Consider the following 18,361-nt stretch of genomic DNA (forward strand, 5'->3'; position numbering starts at 1 on the left):
CCCAGGAACGCATCCTAAAAGTGGCTGAGGGAAATCTACAAGATTTCAATCACTCACTTTAACGACAATGATGCGTGACTCAACCCTGCGCCTGCTTGAAGCAGACGTACGGCTTGACGCAGCATTGGGGAGATAGGGCACCCCAGAGCTTTGAAGGAGCTGCGCCATCGTTGCGACGCGACTCCAGCAATGCGCCGCCTTTACGGCACAGATGCGTAACGCTTTAGTGACGTTTTGGGCCCATGGTGCGCCGCATTGTAAATACGGTGCACCATGGGTGATGGTGGCGTGGCGCACAATTACTGGCGCATCCCTGCTACTTTGCAGGGATGCACCGGTAATTAATATTCTGAACCTTAGTGTCTAGCATTACGCAGTTCTTTAAACTACACTCATACATAATTTCACAGGCCAATGAAATGAGCACAAAATCGAAAACAAATAAGCATAGTACCAACACTACTGAGAAGGAGAGCAGTGCACCTGAAATGCACAGAAGATTTTGAAATATAATTAACCTTCAATGTAATGAGCAGCATTATTGCTCTTGATAAAAAACAAAAATTTGCAATATAATAACACACAGAGCAGGAGAAAACAGAGTAGTAAAGAAATAGCTACTACTACTCACCAAGCCCGGGGATCTCAAGGCCAAGCAGGTCGAGCAGATCGCGTTCACGGTCCAGGACATCCGTCCAGCGGTGGGTGGCCTGGTTGTAGGTGCGCCGGACCCGAGAGTGGTGGTACATGGCCCGGCACACCTTCTCCCACCGCTTCCGGCGCTCCCGGATCCCGTACCCGCTACCGATCCTGCCGCCTGCCATGATGGTCCTGGAGAGGCGGCGCTGAACATAAAAAATTAGTGCGGCCACTTCCTCTGGGCTGATGATCTCCCGGGGTACGACCTGCTCCCCCCTCAAACGCCTGCACGGGAGCCGGGCACGGGGTGCGGGACCCGTCCCCTTCTCGGGATGCTTCCCGGCTCCCTTCACCATGGTCTGGGCAGAAAAATATAGAGCAAGAAATATAGAGAGATAGATAATAAGTAAAATAGATTAAAAAAAACTTCAAACAAGCAAAGGATGGCAGAGATACAGAGAGGATACCAAAAGCATGCCCATAACAATAGCAATGAATGAGAAACAAGATGGCCGCGCCCGTTCACGGGTAAGTTCGCGCAAGATTTTCCTCGCGAACACCCGCAAAATTGTACTAGCGAGCCGCACACTTTGCGAGATTACACTTCGTGCCCGGAAACGGAAATACGTCATGCAAACAAGATTGCCGCGCCCTTGAACGACTGCAAGGGTAACTTCGCGCCTTGCGCTACAAGCGGCTTCCTAAAACGCACAAAACCTTGCGAACTAACACGCCGCAAAAAAACAAATCGCATATTCGCACGAATTTGCGGCTTCCGAATTCGATCTTGCGCCACGCGAATCCTGCGAAATTGCAGAAAAATGATTTTTTTGCAAAACTGAAAGCACTCAGCAGGTGCAAAAGTTCAACCTCAGCATTAGTAACCATTCCCTGTAGTGCTTCCTGAGGGCCCCCTCAAGAGTTCAGTAGTCTACTTGCAACTATTCTATGACCCTGCTCTGACCCTCACAGCAGGCTCAGAGAATAGCTACAAGTAGACCACAAAGGTCCTGTGAAAAAAAATTGCACTGCAACAGAAAGCTATTACAAATAAGGAAGCAGGTGCCAGACTCAGTGACACATTAATCAACCCCAAATTAATTCATGTCAGTTGAAGCAGGGCAGGTGTGCTTTTTACCCCATAATCTACAGTGATGAACCAGAGGGTGGCAGTGATGTACCAGAGGGTGGCAGTGATGTACCAGAGGGTGGCATGGGTGAACCATAGGGTGGCAGTGGTGAAACAGAGGGTGCTGTGATGAACCAGATGTAGAAACAACATAGTCACAACTGTTGCGACCCGACAAGTAAGTTTGCGTTTGCGTTTGCGAACTGGTACAAAACCCTTGCGAACTGGCAGAAACCCTTGCGAACACAAAAAAAATCTGCAAATTCGCGAAAGTTCACGGATTTTGCGGATTGGGAATTTGTGAATACGCAAATTCGCGAACCGCGAATTCGCAAAATTCGCCCATGCTTAATTTTGAATTACAACATTACGAATGGTAAACTACAACGTAGGTTAAAATAGTTTGTACAAACTACAAGGATTACACAGATTCAGAATGAATTAAAAATACAATAAAATAGCCCACCTACTCCCGAAAAACAATATTATATCATTACTGTAGCTGATATATCATATACTTGAGTTCTCAGCACTACAAAATTTCTTTTCCACTATAAAGATGAACTGAATAAATTGATGAATACTATGAATATTAACACCTCGTAAACAAAGAATAATTGCCATTTTTTTCACAAGTTCTAACTCCCATTTCTTTAAAGATAGGCTTTAAAACTGACTTCCGCTCCTGAAGCAGTTTTGGACATAGCGTTACAATGTGCAGTAAGGTTTCATCACACAGCCCACAATGCCTAAAAATTTTCTGTGATCATTTATACTCCCATTTTGGGATTGAATCTTTGGTTGGATATATGACGAACCTTAGTAGCATGAATTTCTTTTTGATTAAGGGTTTAAAATGAAAAAGCAAATAAGGTTAGACTAACAATTTATCAAAGGAGTTAGCTATAGACCAGAAGTGTTTTTTTTTCCGTAGGTTATCTTTATCCATTATTTCTGACAACAGAGCAGCAGTTAGGTTAATTGATTTTTTATAAACCGTTTTACTCGTCACTTCATCTACTAAATTTGGGCATTCAAAATTACATAGACACTCAGATAAATAATCCTGCCAACTGCTCGATTATTTACCCATCAAAATCTCATGCCAGCACACATTTGCTAACGTGCCCACATTAGCTTGAGATAGTGCCAATAAAGTTTTTAAATATGTTGCTTGTCTGACCAATACCTGTTTTTTTAGTCCGTATTCCAGTCTTATATTGGCACGAGAAATCTGTCTGGGAATCCTAAAGACTGATTTATACGTCCTTACTTCTATGTCGTCAAGCAGTTTCGCATCCTTGCCTCGAAAAATTATTGAACCGTAGTCCAAGGATGGAATAAGCTTTGCTCTCATGACTTTCAGCAAGTGATCGTAATTGGGGCATAATAGCTTATCTCTTAATTTTCTGGAGGCAAAGACAAGTGAAGTACTTTTAGCCTCTAAATTATTAAAATGCTACCTGAATGACATACCATCACCAAATGTGATTCCCAAATATTTATATGATTTTACACATTCTATAGCCAAACTATTAATATTCCATTTCTTTACTCCTGGTTTACCTTTTCCAATTATCATTATTTTTGGGTTTTTTGTATTAATTGTTAAACCGTTTTTTATAACATATATATTAAAGTAGTTTATTAGTCTTTTTCACCCTATAACAGTTTGGCTTAGTAAAATGGTGTCATCTGCGTACTGTAAATATTTGTTCTCTTTACCCATCACAGAAGGGGAGTGTGAAATGACATAATTAAAATGGGCCAGGAGATCGGACATAAATAAATTAAAAAGGCAAGGAGCCAAAACGCATCCTTGTTTCAAGCCGACATTGGTTTCGAGGCGACGGGTGGTGTGTCTACCGTCGCCAATTTTGATCTGTACCCAAGTATCGGAGTATAATAATTTGATCATTTTTAAAAGTGTTTCTGATATACCCCAATTAATTAACTTCAACCAAAGAGTGTTTCTGGGGACAGAATCAAAAGCGGCTTTTAAGTCAATGAAACAGATGTACAATTTTTGTTTCCTACATTTTATTCTTTCGCCTAATAATGTTAGTAAAATCAAACTAGTGAGAGTTGATTCTCCCTTTCTAAAACCAGTTTGAAGATATGGAATCAATTCTTCTCCTAGAGCCCACGACTCTAACTCGTCCAACAAAAAACTTGCAAATGTTTTCGCATCTACATCTGTAAGTGTTATTAATCGATAATTTGCAGGATAGTCCTTGGGGCCGTTCTTATAAATTGGCTGAATAACGCTTCCCTGCCTTGATTCCGGGATACAGCCAAATTTAAGAACTTCATTAAAAAGGAGCATTAATAACTCTGGCCAATTCATTATTTTAGCTTTAAAAATGGCATTGGTGATCCATTAGGGCCAGGCGCTCCATTAGATCTAATCTTGAATAGGACTTTTTTAACTTTATCAACCGACCATGGCTCAATTTCAAGAAAGCATAATAAATCACTAGCACTTGAGAGAAGGCCCTCTTCTGATGGCTCCGGATGGCAATGATGTTGATGGCATTTACCATCATCGCACTTTGGGCCGTGAGTAGCTGTTTTCCAATTATTAAAAAAGTTTACCCAATTTAATTCATCAATGTTAGCACTGTTGCTTCTAAAATGACCATTTTCTAGATTATTGATAATACCCCAAAATAGACGCGATTCCTTCGACTTGCATGAGTAATGTAGTTTGGACCAAGTCTCTTCGTAATATGCTTGTTTAGCCCTCCAGATTTCATTCTTATAACCCCTTTTTAGGTCTTTGATTTTAAGTGACATTGAAAAGTAAGATGACCCTTTTGCTTTTCTAAACAATGATCTTATTGTTTTGTTGAGGGTTCTTTTCAAGTACAATAAGCAATGGGAAAACCACCCAGGGTTCTTTGGGTTTAGGATAATACCCCCCATGGGTTCCTGTTTAGAAAATGTATCCAAAAGAGAATCACATAGGTAGGGCCAAAAAGCAACCATCGAGATCCCTTTGGAATTAGCTAAATGAGCATCAAGAATTAGATGAGAAAGGAATTCCAAGATATCTTTCTCAGTTTTATCGCTCCTTATCAGCCTTTTAAGATTAAAAGCGGTGGGCGCTATTCTAAGTATCCTGGATTCAGGCAAATGATCAAAAGGGAAATTAAAAGAAATTACTTGGGGATTATGGTCGCTCTCAATCCTTGTAACTATCTCATAACTTTGCACTAAATCAGAAAGTTTAGAGTATAGTCTATTATAGAAGAGCTACCAGATTTGTTAAAAGTTGGTGTGTGCTCTCAATCATGCATAATCGTTTGATTATATTTTATAAACTCAAAACTAGACCATTGAGATAGGAGTTCTGACTGAATGCCCGCTTTTTGTACAAGACAAGATGAGAGTTAAAATCACCAGATATGATCATCAGTGAGTCCATGTGATCATATTATAGCACGTTCACCATTTCCCATAACTGAATAAGTTGCAATGATTTAGCCTTTTTTTCAAACTTAAATAAACATTTAGAAAAATTAACGATTGTCTACCAATTAGTTTAACGCACTGTCTCCATTTGACCTGAAGGCCAATCTCGAAATGCTCAACCTCAAGACTTAAAGAGACATATAGAGAGACCACCACTTGGCCGACCGTAAACGGCCTCCCGAGATGCCACATTAAAATATTCAAAATAGCCAATCAGTGGCTCTCTGCACATATTCCATGTCTCTTGCAAAATTAACATATTAAAAGTTTTAAGAAAACCTACCACATTAACATCCTCAATAAGAGATTTAAAACCGTTCGTATTCCAAGAACAGAGTTTAAAAAAAGTTGAAACTTTGTCCAGAGCGGGCCGGCATCAATCAATCTTAACTGGATTTACACTTGTTAATGTTGACGGGAGCCAACTCCAATCTTCAACAGGCACGGAGGCTATCTTTAACTCCTCACAGATTCGTGAGCCTGGCTGATAGCTCCTGGTTTTAATGCCACATGGTGCATTTAGCTCTAATGATGGACCTGAAGTGCCTTTCAATACTCCAACATGAGCTGCCTTAATTGTTTTTAGGATATCCTTCTTTACAGCCGGACTACTCGAAAACTTGATCTGAATTAATGAAGTTGGATATTGTAAACCTTGAAATCGCCATACCTCAATACCCCAATTTTCAAATCTATTAGCATTGACCATTATTTTACTAACTATATCATCATTTAGCCAAGTCGTAATCGTTATCTCCCTAAAGATGTTGCCACTATCTTTCTTGAACTCCACAAAGTCCAGATCTTCAGATACTACATCCTTAAGTTCTGGAATTGCATTTAATAGTTTCAAAATGTTTCCACAATACAAAATATCGTAGGTGCCTTTTGTAGAATACTGGGGACAAAAAAAACACTTTTCTCTTTTCAGACAACACATCAGGGGTTACTATATCATCCCTTACTCTTGAATCAGCTAATACCCCCATCCCAGTATTAGGGGACAAAACAGAAACCGTCAAATTATTTCTTTCTATCTGTATAGGTGGACGATCCTCCTGTTCCTTCATATTGCATGGGAGGGGAATGTGATTTACACTTATCTTGTTAAAAAGTTTTTGGTTCTGAATACAGGGTCGATCAGATTGATCAGTCCTATTACGATGAGGGTGGATGGTATTAACATTTGTCTCTATTTTGAATTCCATGTTGCACCATCCGTTCGTCTCTAGATTGTACTATCTCTGCCTCCCCTAAGTTTATTTCAGGCTGAACTTTAGGCCCTACTATAACTTGAATCGGGGTTAGAGTGTTCTGATTAGTGATATTCTGATTTCCATACTGTAAATCCAATTCATTACTAGGCTGAACTTGCCCTTCCGTCCCCAAATTTGTTTGGGCTTGAATTTTAATCCCAGCATTTGGTTCGGGCTCCTCCTTCATCACACTAATAATGACTTAACTAGTTTGTTTATTCTTTATGGCAACTTCAGAATCTTTCATTGATCTAAAAATTGGGAAGAGGGCCTTAGATTTAAAATGTGTGGTTGTTTCGAGACTCTTGCTTACTATCTCACTATGGAGTTTTTTTTCCCGTGCTGTTTTATTATGGTTTTTCCTTAACCTTTTTCTCGCCCGTTTTGATAACACCTCAGGCTCTGGGATAACTGGTGATTTTGTACTTGCTTTGGGGCAGATCATATTCGACTCAGATTTTTTCTTAGTGGTTGCGGTTTGAGTAGGTTCAGAAACAGAAATAAGAAATGTATGTAGGAGGGTCTAGGGGTCAGTATTTATAGACCAACTTAACTCCACACCACCAATCACAAACATATACAAATACAGGGAGAAAGTCAGTCTATTGGTGTGACAAAAAAAACTTCAAAGGCTCCAAATAAGCTGCTCACCAGGTTCAAATAGCTTGCCCAATAACTGGCATGAGAAAAGTCTCCATCAGCCCACCCATTTGGCGGAGCTTCATCATCTGGAAAACTACGAGAGGAGGGTCAGATGTAGCCAATGTTGCTCCAAGGTTAACATGAATGGATACTTGACCTCATGCTCTCAGAAGGTCTCGGTCACCTTGATTGTTCAAGATATGATATGAATTTACTATCTCCTGGCAAAGAGTGAGGTCGACATGTTTCAGCCGTGTGGCCAACTTGCCCAGCTTTTTTCAGGACCTTGAAGATATTAAGTGCTACTGCAGGAAAAATTAGTTAGTGAAAATGTGTTATACATCCAGTTTTTCACGAAAGGAGATAAATAGATCAGTGGTGTATTGCCACCCTACCAGACATGAATCCCATGTGTATGTAGGTAAGAGCTATCTCTTCATTCCTAAAACAAAAAGAGTTTGTCAAAAGGAGGTCAAACTTACAATGGTGAACAAAAACATTCGGAGCATAGAGGTAAAAAAGTCAATGATTCAATTACGCATTGTAATCGACGGTGCCTATTCATTACGTAATTTTGATTAGGCAATCATATCTTTAAAACTAGTAAGTACTCACCCAGCTTGCTGTGGGAATAAGCCTCACCTCACCCGGAAAATGCTTGGTGGTTGAGGCCCGCTCTATTTGTAGGTAAAACATTGTAAACAAGAGGTAATTGCACCATCCATCTTATGTCCCTTTGCTATACTCAGAAATCAAATTTATCAAACCAAAATCAAAAAGACTAAGACCATGACATTCAACAAAATAAAAGGAAGCAGGCTGGCCACTGACGTATAAAGTTCTTTGTTAAAGTGTTTTGATTTCTTGATATAGTATTTGTCATTTATTGATTATAGACCAATAGTTGAGATTTACATGAGAGATTATGTATAGAGTATCAGAAAGGACTCCCTCACTAATATGCCCCTTGATTTTATAGACATAACAAGCTTGGAGCAGATGGACCCAGTGAAGAGGTGTCCTGTCACAGGTGTTATAAACCAAGAGCCTGTCATATTGCAGGGGTGTAGTTCAACCCATAGCTAAAGCTACAGTGCTTGCCCATGTTCCCAATTAGATATGAGTCCATTAAGAATAAGGCAGGCACAACAATAATCAAGATTATTTTAAGCAAGAAATAGACCCAATGATTGAATAAAGGATAAGCCTAAACCGGCAAAACCAACCAGGATCATCTTACCTGTCCGTCGGTATCTCTTTGCAGTCTGCAAGCAGTGTGGGAGGTACCGAGGACGGTTTGATGTCCCTTCTTATAGCGGAGCTAATTGGACAAATGGGTCTCAATTAGTTCTTTAGCCAATAGATGCCCGCATTGTTATGTTGTGCTTTGTGCATTCATATAACGTGTATTCCTGTTGGATCGAATTTTTAGCCTAGCGTGACGCTAGGCTAACACATTTTCATTACTATTTTTTCCTGCAGTAGCACTTAACATCTGCAAGGTCCTGAAGAAAGCCGGGCAAGTTGGCCACACAGCTGAAACATGTGGGCCTCACTCTTTGCCAGGAGATAGTAAATTCTTTCCATACTATCAGGCGTTTTTATTTTATGGCATTGGGACAATACTTAATAAACATATTTTTTGTCCTTTTAGTCATTTTTATCTTGCACACGTTTATCAATTGCACTGCACTACATCAGTTGTCTCATATCTTGAACAATCATGGTGGCTGAGATCTTTTGAGAGCATGAGGTCAAGTATCCATTCATGTTAGCCTTGGAGCAACATTGGCTACATCAGACCTGCCTCTCGTACTTTTCCAGATGACGACGCTCCGCCAAATGGGTGGGCTGATGGAGACTTTTCTCATGCCAGTTATTGGGCAAGCTATTTGAACCTGGTGAGCAGTTTATTTGGAGCCTTTAAGGTTTTTTTGTCCCACCAATAGACTGACTTTCTCCCCGTATTTGTATATAGGCTCAGAAACAACACCAATGTTTTCATCAACTATCAATTTGGCCTTAGTATTTTCACTTTCACTTTTAATCAAACAATGGGAAAGTTTTGGAAATTGGGAGTTATTGGCCACATTTACCGGAGGGTTTATCCTGTCCGAAACTAAGCTATTTCTACTATCTACTGCTTTTCCACAGACAGTAGGACTATCTTTATGCACCCACCCAACTATAGCAGGGCTGGTTTGATTCTTTTTTTACCCACTAATTTACAAGGACTTTTACGCCCTTGACAACTCCCACATCACGATCGGTTGCCTGCATCATCACACCCTTGAACTTTTCTACTTCACAACAATTTTACCTTGTGAACCATAGTGCTGACAATTAAAGGTAAATCAGAAATTGTATCGATCAATTGAGCACATGAACAAGATATTAACTGGCTTTATGTATCTGCTTGTACCTTAGAAATCAGTTTCGTTAATTGCAAAAGCTTTGCGTCGATTCCTACTACATGTGTAGCAAGTGTATTTAAAATGTCCACCTGGATGTCTAACTTGTCAGAATGGAAACTAAGGGCATCAGTGAATGAGCCCATAGTACTTGTTATGTTATGTTATGTTATGTTATTGGGGTTGCTTATATAGCGCACGGCTACTCCAGGGAGTGTCCCGGCGCTTTCTGACCCCAAACTGAGAAAGGAGATGGAAAAAACAGAAACATAACAAGTTACTGCTTGTAAAGCCAAGTTTTCAAGGCCTTTCTAAAGGCAAGCAGATTAGAGGTACGGCGCAGATCAACAGGCAGGGAGTTCCATAGTTTAGGGGCAAGATGTTTAAAGGAAAGTCCACCTATACTGACCCTCCTAATGGGAGGAACCGTTGCCAGGCCAAGACATTCAGAACGGAGAGATCTGGTGGGTTTATAGAAAAGAAGCCATTTCTGAATGTACGAGGCCCAAACCAAATGGAGTGCCTTGTGGGTTAATGTAAGAGCCTTGAAAGTAATCCGCTTCTTCACTGGAAGCCAATGAAGGGAAGAAAGCAGCTCTGAAGCCCGAGCTTGCCGAGGTAGGCCAAAAATAGCCCTTGCCGCGGAGTTTTGAACTACCTGAATTTTATGCAGGAGGTAATCCGTTAAACCCAGGTAGAGGACATTTGAGTAGTCAATCCTGGAACAGATCAAAGCCTGTACCGTCAGCTTCCTGTGGACTAAAGGGAGCAGAGGAAGAAATTTTCGCAACATTTTTAACAGACCAAAACAGGTGCTACTGAGACCTGTGATCTGTGTTTTCAGCGAAAGGGTGTTGTCGATTTTGATCCCCAGATTTTTAGCAACCACAGAGGAAGAGGAAGGGGGTGACATGCACACCGGCCACCATTCCTGCCAAGGTGGATCTGCTTGACAGCCGAAGAAGAGCACCTCAGATTTATCCGGGTTGCATTTGAGGCTGCTTCGCTGAAACCAGTCGAAGACAGCCCCCAGGCAACCACGGATGCTCTCCCCGTCAAACTCCATACCCTTCTTGCAGGTGAAGAGAAGCTGGGTGTCGTCAGCATATGATATGATCTGGGCACCCATGGACTCCGCAAGTACCGCCAGTGGAGTCATGAAGATGTAAAAAAGGGTCGGGCTGAGCACCGACCCTTGTGGGACTCCAACATCCATAGGCGGCACCTCCGCGGAGTACGGCGGGGCCCAGACCACTTGTCGACGACCCGCTAGGTAAGATCTCAACCAGCTCAACACCGTCCCACGGAGACCAATCTCGTGAAGTCTTCTCAAGAGGGCCTCATGCGGTACGGTGTCGAAGGCCGCCGACAGATCCAACATCACCAGCATAGCTCTTCCCCCTGCGTCGAGAACTTCCTTAATGGCTTCGTTTACTTCCAGGAGAGCGGTCTCGGTGCTCAAATTGGAGCGGAAGCCATATTGGGTAGAGTGGAGTAACCCCTGATCTTCCAAGAAGGAAGAAAGCACAGAGTGGACGTGCTTCTCGGTGATCTTAGCCAAACTGGGCAGTAGAGATATGGGCCTATAGTTCGCGTGTATCTCTGGATCAAGGCCTGTTTTTTTTAGAAGGGGGACAACCATTGCCTTCTTCCAGGCTGGCGGAACCAAGCCGCTAGACAAGGATAAATTCAAGACAGGGTAGATCAGGGAATTTAGAAACTTAGCATTCCTAGCTAGAAAACTCGCCGGACAGGGGTCAAGCGGAGAGCCTGATTTAATTCTGAGTAGGAGATCCAGAGAAGTAGATTCCGATAAAAGTGGGAACTCCGATAGAATGGGGTAAGTATCAGATGGAAAAGACAACAGATTTAAATCAATCATAGATACATTGGGGGCAGCTGCAGGAAAGGATTCTTGGATAAGTTTAATTTTCATATTAAAAAAGATGGCCAGCTCCTTTACCCAAGGTTCAGAAAACTTATGCTGGACTGAACTCGATTTGGGAGAAACAAACTCTTTGACAATGGTAAAAATTTCTTTACTTAGTAGGCAATCCCCTATACCACACTCAGTACTGTTTACATTATTTTCCATAGCACCCGATCTGGCCTGAAAATTATCATCAAATTTTGTTAATAAAGATAAATCAACTATGTTAGATGAATTACATTTCTCATTTACATTGACATTGGGGGTGTTACACCTACCAGCCACACCTGGAACCAATAATAATTTGTTAATAGCAAAACTATTCTCCAAAATTATACTCGACTGATCCAAATTAAAAGGACGTGCTTCACCAGTTTTCACCGATTGTTCAATTGGGCTTGACACTATTTCATCCATAACAAGATTTGTTCTACCAAAACTCCTTTTGTTATTTAACTCGTCAACAATAGGATCTGACACAGTAACCACGTCACTCACATTATGGATTGAGCAGGAGGAAATATCAATTAATGATCCAGAAGCTTTTACGCTCTCAGCTGTTCTTTTACAGGGCTCCACCTGTCTGGTACTCGGTGAATCATCCACCACAATTGACTCTGTAGGATATACCACGGTATTGTGAGAATGAATTTGTACTTGCATCTGCAGCTGACCAGAAGGTACCAATAAACATTTAGACAGCGGAGGTACTACTTCATTTACAGTCTTGTCTAACTTTAAACTCATCTCCTGAGAACCCACAACTTCGTGCGGATTAACTACTTCTGAAACGATTTCATGCTCTATTACCGCACAGGAATGGGCACTTTTTATACTCCTCTCCGAGGAGCCAGCCGGTTCGCACAAATTTACTACTTCTGAAGAGTTTTTAGACATCATTAATTCACATGGCTGAACACGTTTTACACCCGATGGTGATGATAATAGAGGGGGTAATCCACAATCACTGACAGACTCAATATTTTTAAATGAATTTCTTTTTTGTTTTTGAGACTGATTATGATGGTACTTAAAAAAGAAACTCTTAATAGATGGTTGAGCGTCTGTCTTTAAGCTCTTATGGACCTGACCGGGGGTTATAGAGGTTATAGAGGAAGAGACTGATTCAGCTGACTCATTCAAGTGCTCCCTTGACGAAACATTAACTCCACTTGCGCAACTTGCACTGCTGCCCCCCTCGTTTTTTTTAAACTGCTTAGAATGGGACCCCACATTAATCGACTCCTCAGACTGCTTAGATTGGGACCCCACATTAATCGACTCCTCAGACTTCTGGCGCTGTTTTAATTTTGGCAGGGCCCCACGCTGACGGCCTGATCTCATAATCTACCGTCTTCCGGCTGGGTGTGCCAAAGATTACAATAACAGTTAATAATTACCAGATAACACCACCAGATAGTGACAAAGGTAATGACAATGCAAACCGAGTAAGGCTGACTTCCAATAGTAAAGCTCACACCTCACTCCTTTAGCCAAACTCAAGACTCAAAGATCGTCCTTGCAGGTACCCCCCTTTTAGTTGGCCCCCCTTATTGACAATGTCCGATAATGTCCGACAACTGTTCAAATCTTTTCTTTTTTACAGTAGTCCCAGCATGGCACGACTATCAGGGAAACCATTACTCAGGGGTGGCCACTGCACAACAAAAATTGGAACTTGGAACTTGGAACTTGTTCGGTTTAATGGTGGCTCAGGGTGCAGTCACGCGGCCGTATCTCATTGCAGCTTGCTGCTCCGGGGACCCCTCTGCAAATTACTCCTATTACTATAATGAAGCAACTCAGCCACCACTCCTAATCGGTGGTAAAGCACAATGAGACAAAGGCCCGATGACTCCATGCCCCAAGGGCTCTCACTTCCCTTACTCACTTTGAGACCCCGCTGTTTGGGTTAAATTGCAGTTAAATTAAGAACAAAACGCCTTTGTCGCCAAGACTTTTACCGCCGTTACCACATTCTTTCTCTTTCCGGGGCGTTTACCTGGAGCGCCAAGTCTAAGCCACCCTTACTGCTCCCCGTCAGCAGCTTTTTCCACGTCTCTGCTCAGCTCTGCTCAGCTCTTCCATGGCTCTGCTCTGCTTGGTTGTCTCTGCTTGGCACGACACACCCCCGTGGCCCACCAGCACCGAGCAGCTCACTTCACTTCACGCTGCCCACACAAATTTTATCGGACTTGTGCTGGCCAGTCCCTTACCACATCTTTTCAGTGCTCTCCACGTATTCAGCAGCCGTAATTCAGCAGCCAGTCTCCTGCAGCTGCCGGCCCTCAATGTAGCCTGGCTCGGCTCCTCCACCTTACCGCCTTACCGCCTTTCCAATACACCGCAGCTTCCTCCTTCGCCTTGGTGCCTGGAGGTTTGGCGTTCGGCGATTCCTCGCGGCTCCTGAGACTCCTGCGATTCTCGTTCCACTCTGCTCTGCTCTGGGCCAAACCGCTTTGTTGTGATCGGAGCAACAGGCAAACACTAGCAAGATGGCTACCTACCTGAAAGGTGAGGGTGAGGAATGCAATGTCTTCCATGTGCTCCTGGGTAGTCTGAGGGGAGGGCTCTATGCTGCTGCTGGGGTGTGGGACAGGGGCCATGGTGGTCATTGGCCTCCCTCCCACATACAGGCCTCCCAAGCAAGATGGCTACCTACCTGTAAGGTGAGGGTGAAGAATGCAATGCCTTCCATGTGCTCCTGGGTGGAGTGGGGGGAGGGCTCCATCTTGCTGGGGTGTGGGACAGGGGGCATGGTGGGACTAGTAGTGCAGGCCTCCCTCCCACATACAAGCCTCCCAAGCAAGATGGCTACCTACCTGTTAGTTGGTTTGGTGAACAATGCAATGGCTTCACAGTGCTTGTGGGAGAGAGTGTTCCATGCTGCTGGGGTGTGGAACAGGGGGCATGGTGGGAGTAGCAGTGCAGGCTGACTGTGCGCATGCTCCCAATGGTAATATTGCTAGCTACGTTTAGGGTACATGGGAGTTGGTGTCTATTGGATCTGTGAGACAGGTTTTTGTGGGTGTGTGGTGCAGATGGATGTGATTTGTCTGGTGTGGTGTGTGTTTTTGGATGTGCAAAACAGTACATATCAGTGTGTTGGTTGACATTTGTTTGTACTTACCAGCCTCCACTCCCCCGGATACTCCTGTGAGACTCTCAGGATGCAGTATGGCAAGCACCATCTCCTCCCATTGTGTGAATGTTTTCTGTGGGATGGGAAGGCCACCCACAGTCTTCTCAGCCAGCTCCTGTTTCTTGCTCCTCCTCTCTTTGACAACCCTCTTGATATCATACCACCGCTTCATGATCTCCTTCTTGGATCGCGGGGTGGACTCTACTGCATTGGCCCTTTGTACTATCCTTTCCCACATTTGAGTCCTTGTGGCTAATAGTGTCTGTTGGACCAAGCTACCAAACAGTTATGGTTCCACTTTGACTATCTCATTTACCATGACTGTCAACTCACTCTCTGTGAATTTGAGCATTTTCTGAAATGCCATGGAGTGTGGTGTTTGAAATGTTTGTGGGTGCAGGGGTGTGGGTGGTGGGTGTAGTGTTTTTGTGTGAGGTGTGTTATGTGCTGGGGGATTGTTGGTGCTGGTGTGATGGTGGTGGTGGTGATGATGGTGGTGGTGGGTGTGCTGTGTTCTCTTGCCTCTCCTGTCTGATCTGATGGGTGCCCTTCTCTTCTGGAGTGTTGCAAAGGATTGTGGTCAGTAAAGGGGCTGGTTTTGTACACCGCTGTGTGGGTGTGTCCACATGGGATTTTGCTGGCAGGTGTGTTGTGGGGGTTGTCCTTGGAATTGTATGTTTCTGTTTGTCATTTTTCCTTTTCATTTGGTTGTGTTTTGGGTATTTTGGGGGCATGGCTACTTTGGTTTGTGTAATGTTTGGCATTGCGGCGGTGTTTTTGCATCATCCGCCATGTTTTTCATGTATCGGCCTCTGGGGTGGCTATGCTGCAGCTCTTCCGCTATCTCTCACATTCACTCCTGTATGCAACCGCGGAGGTCAGAAACAGGGAATCGTACCGCGGGACCATCAGATATATACTAATTTCCAGTGCGGAGTCTCCGCTATGCTTGGGGCGGGTTGTAGCTTTTCCGTTGCATTTCTGACCGCTGCGGTCAGTTTTTGGACGTCACCGGCCGCGTCGGGCGGTTTTGGTTAGCTCACTACCGCCGCAGTCGTTTTTTTGGGGCGGTTGTTCCTAATTTGACTGTCGGTGTCTCCACGGTCCCGGCGGACGGTTGTTTCCCGCATCCATGGCGGTCGGGTGGTTTTCCGCCCGCCATCCTAATGGGACCCTAAGCTTGCATTTTCCACCTGTTATTGGTCATTTCAAATGTGGACAATGCAAAACTTGTTAAGTACTTAAGTCTTTCACCTTCAATTGTCAGTGTTTCACTATAAAGGACTTTTCCAATTGTAATTCTGCAAATGTCATATACTGCATTCAAGGCCCATGTGACTTACCATACGCTGGCAAAACCACTCAACAAATATGAGGACATATTCTTCAACACCAATCACATATCAGATGCAAGACTGAACATGCTCCTCAGGTTGAACATTATGTCAAGTTCAATCCCTCTGCCTGAGAAATGAAGTGGCGGGTTGTTGACTTGATTGTACCCACAAAAGAAACACCACATTGATGACCTACTTCTGATAAGTGAGAATAAGAGGATATGGAAAGTCAACAGTGTTACTAAATGATTGAACATTGTTGGTTTTTCTGAATAATCTTGGGTATAGCCATGGGCTTGGAGCTTCTTTGAAAGTATTTTAATGCAGCTGAATCGTAAGCGTAAAAATTGAGAAAGAGTGACATTATCTGTTAATGCTTGTTGGTGGTGACTATCTGATATTGATAAAGTATTTCTTTCTATTAGTTTAGTCTATAAAATGGTGTATAATTGCAAATGTTTCCACTTTGGCATAAAAGTATAGTTGGTATGCCTGAATATTAGATTGATTTATCTTTATTATTCAGTTCTTACTCTGGATTACTACATGTAAGTAAGATTGTTTTCTTGGAACTTTTTTGGTTGAAGAATACGTTTGTGACGAGTATTAGGGTGCACTATGGCAATCCCTTTGGTGACTATAAGGTTGTTTATAATAAAACATGGAGTCACTATCAACTTATCACTGTGTTCCAAACACTTCCACATGTGTTTGCAGTGACACACGGGTGAGTTTCATTGCCACCTTTTTATAGATGAGAGCATTTCTTAATTTTTGTTAACTTCAATTTGTATATTTCGCTACTAGATCAGTTTTTCTGTTTGGCGCTACGGAAATATTCCTTTAATTGTCACAGCCCTGAATCTGGTCTCATGTACTGCTGACATTGGAGACTGAAATGCAGACTCCAGGTCCATTTCTTTTATATAATTTCTGTTGCATCATCGTCCTGCTTGCAGTTTAACATATGTAATGGACTGATTATATGAGAATTTGAGTGGAATGTGTATACATTGAACTACGGTATTGCGCATTCAGTCTTCATCAATGTATCATGGGTTGAAGTGTTGATGAACCCTATGTTTCTTTAAGATTCCTACAAAAAATCTTCTTTATTCTATATGCCTGTCTTTCCTTTGATTTTGACGTACGATAAATATGCTTTATGTGATTATTTTATTTGTTTAATTCACATTGTCACTGGTTAAGCGGCATACAATTTTGTTCTTTCTTCGGATTCACATGCAAATGATTCCCTTATTAGCACAGTTCCTGTATTTTGGTATATGCACTAGCTTGCAAGTGGTTATTGGGTCGGGTTTTTAACATTGGAAACATTCGAAAACACAATCATTAATAAGCATGGGCTTAAAATCTGTTCCGCTTGCGGATTTCGCGGATTTTCTGTAAATTCGCAATCCTCGAACTCTCGCGAATTTGCCGAAAATCCGAAAATTTGCACGCGGCAGATTTTTTTGCTTGGCGATACAATATTGCTGTGCGCAGCGTTCACTTACTGTCATTCAGTGTTTGACGAGTTGTTTTTCTCAATATTTTACGAGTGCTGCGCCATTTTGGATCTTGCTGCGGGATCCCGCAGGAGTTTGGCGACCATGATTACGTCATCGCAGTTTGCCACCTTGCACAGTGAGAGTCTGTCAACGCGAGTACGCCATGATCACGTATCGCGGGAGTTCGCAATTGCGAACACGTAGATGCGGCGGGCAGCAACAATCTCGCACTCGCGAAATTACAAAATTTGCAATTCTGCACAAGAAATCCACCAGCAAGCAGCATAAACCTTCGGAAAATGATGATTTTTATCAGAATAACTCCTCAGGTTGACATTTGCCTGCACTATTTTTTTGCAAGGAGTCCATTTTTGGGGGGGGGGAGGAAGTGCCCCACAGTCTCCAACTTCCTGTTCCTGTCCAGCAGGCTCCTCCCAGTGCTTTCTTCATGTGCTGGTCACTTTCATTCGGATCTTGACCTGGAAGGATTACTTTTTGTGGATGCTGCTGGATATTTGGATTTGAGGCCTTTTTGGAGGATATGGGTGGCATTGGATTGTGGTGATTTTTGTGTGTTTTTTGATTTTTTGCGGTGTTCATGGGGACTGGCCATGTGGGTGTGGGCCATTTTGAGTGCTGGTACAGGCAGGCCCTGGCCATGTGCGGGGAGGCAAGGGGCCATTTTGAATGCAGGCAGTGTTCTCAGGCCTGCACCCATTTTGCCAAACTTTCATCCATTATGCCCAGGGGTAGTGAGTGGTGCATGGGCCTAGTCTTTATGTGGGGTGTCTTGAATTTAAACATCATTGAGGGCATGGATGGCATGGGAGTGTGCTGATTTTTCTGTGGTTTTCGATTTTTTGGGCTGCTGTTGGGGCCTTTTGCCCAGG

This window comes from Lissotriton vulgaris, chromosome 11 (assembly GCF_964263255.1).
Source record: "Lissotriton vulgaris chromosome 11, aLisVul1.2, whole genome shotgun sequence".
NCBI lineage: Eukaryota > Metazoa > Chordata > Amphibia > Caudata > Salamandridae > Lissotriton > Lissotriton vulgaris.